Here is a 2,412-nt window from a genome sequence, read left to right on the forward strand (position 1 = left end):
CTTTAAGTTATTATCCTCATAAATATCCTATAATCTGTATTATTCAATACTATAGGTCTCTAATTTTTTATATCTTCTTTCTTCTTTTTTCCACATGAGTTTCATGATTCCAATACATATCTCTTTTTCCTGTCATACCTATAATTAGCCATTCATTTAGTACCTTCAAAAATACTTTTTTTTCCAATTTCCCATATCATTGTATGAATGATAATCAATACCATTCATTTCTGTAGCTGTATCCTGATTGAGATCTTTCAATATTTCATTTAGCTCTTTCACATTTATATTTTCTCCAAATTCTCATTATCATTTTTGCTTAGTTTTTAACTATCCATTTCTGTGTCACGTTTACCTCTTTCTTTACAAAAGTGTGTCCTATATAAATTGTATCAAAACTCCTTTTTTGGTTTCTCTATGAAATGCCTGCATCACATACTCACCCTAAGGATCACAATTCTTTTTTTGGTCATACCATTCTAAAAAAATTCTCTCTATATTATTCTGCTTCAAAGAATATATCACAGTATGTTTCTTTATTAATAAGAATGAAGGCTCTTACCTCCTTGGGTGAAACACCCAGTGGTTCAATTACAGTGTCCCCTATTTCATACCTTTCAAGTCCTTTTCTTTCTTACTACTTACTCTTATAACAAATTTCTTTTTTTACCTCCTTCACTTATTTGGTTCTTCTTTCTCCTTCTTTCACTGTCTGTGTGTACAATTTCTTTTTCATCATGTTCTCCGGAACCTCCTCCTCTTGTATTGTCTCCATAATTTCACCCTAAGAAGACTTCACTTCACTCTCTGGTTCACTCTGATTAATCATTTCCTTTAGATAAACATGTTGCAACCCTTCCAGTTGCAGGGCTATAATAATACATCCTTACTGGCTCTCTCCATCTCCCTCAAACAACCTTTCCTGGAATAGACACTCCGAATCTGGTACGATTCAATGACATGCCACTCCTTTATCTCTTTCTTTCCTCCTTTCTCCCCAGATATGGACGATCCCTCCACTTCTTCTGCATCACTGAACTGCCTTTCTTGTAAAGACTCCATTGTCTCCATCTTCGCATTCTCCTTCTTCGATACTATATTCTCCTCACAAACACTCACCATACTTCTTCCAGTTTCTCCAAGGGGCCTTCATGCTCGATACAGAAACAGGAAGATGGAAGCACCACCAACAAAATAGTCCCTGTACACTATGAGTAGGGGAAGTTCCTTAATGCTGTGGCTAAATTTACTTTAGTAGTATAAATACCACTTCAGGTCTCCCTTGTAAAAAAGCCACTAGCCTAGTGGGACTAACTTCATCAACAAAGGATAAATAAGTAATTGGACCATTTCCCATGGCTCAGATATCACTTTAAGCTGCAAATATGCTTTTATACTGTGTATGCACAGTGTACGGAACATGCATATATTACTGTCAAAATCAACACTACCAGATCAGTAGCTTTGTGGTGGATGGGGAGAAGGCAATTTACACCAGGCCTGCCACCCATGTCCCTTATGGACAGAGGTAGCTTATAAATGCCTGGATCTCAAAGTCCTATTCAGAGACAGGACATTGTTATTCTTTAGGAAAAACATGGCTAGACTTAGAAAAGTCCCCAGGGCATTATTCTAGTAACAATCTATGAAACTATGAATCTATGTACTGCAAAACAATCTGCAAAGAGCCCCAACACACATGTATTACTAAGTCACTTAAAAAAGGGGTCCTTAAATGGGCTATTTAAGAATGTGTCACATTTATAGAACATCCCTCCCTAGTATCAGAAAAAAATGAGATTTCACCATCCTCTTCATCCCCCCAAAGGCTGTATTGTTATCAGACCTCGCAAGCTCTGTTCGCTGGAGTATTCTATACATAAATTAATTTTGTCCCCTTGTTGCCATGTCCAGTGATAACCCCTTCTTCTTCTTCACCTAAGGATGAAGACCGTGGTCTTGTATGCTACATGTAAATGATCTGGACATGATAAAAAGTTATCAGCAAATCTATGTCTTTGTATCAGACTGCTAGTGCTTGTGGTACACATACTCACACATCTATGAGTGTGTTTGCGTACATGTGTGTGTATGTATATGTGTGTGTGTGTGTGTGTGTGTGTGTGTGTGTGTGTGTGTGTGTGTGTGTGTGTGTGTGTAAAAACCTAAATAAAAAAAAAAAACAAAACAAAAAACACACTAAACACAATTATGCAGGGGGCCTGCACCCCCCATCCCCCACAAGGGGGGGCTGCACCCCCAACCCCCCATACTTTAATATTCTCACTTTGAGATTGAACTACAGTGGGGAAAAGGGAATATTCCCTTATCCCCACTGTACCACAATCTCAGCAATAGTTTGTTTAGTTGTACATCAACACTAAACATTGATGTACAACTAAACTAAAATGC

This window comes from Protopterus annectens, chromosome 10.part0, assembly GCF_019279795.1.
Source record: "Protopterus annectens isolate FY-2018-M chromosome 10.part0, PAN1.0, whole genome shotgun sequence".
NCBI classification, from domain to species: Eukaryota; Metazoa; Chordata; order Ceratodontiformes; family Protopteridae; genus Protopterus; species Protopterus annectens.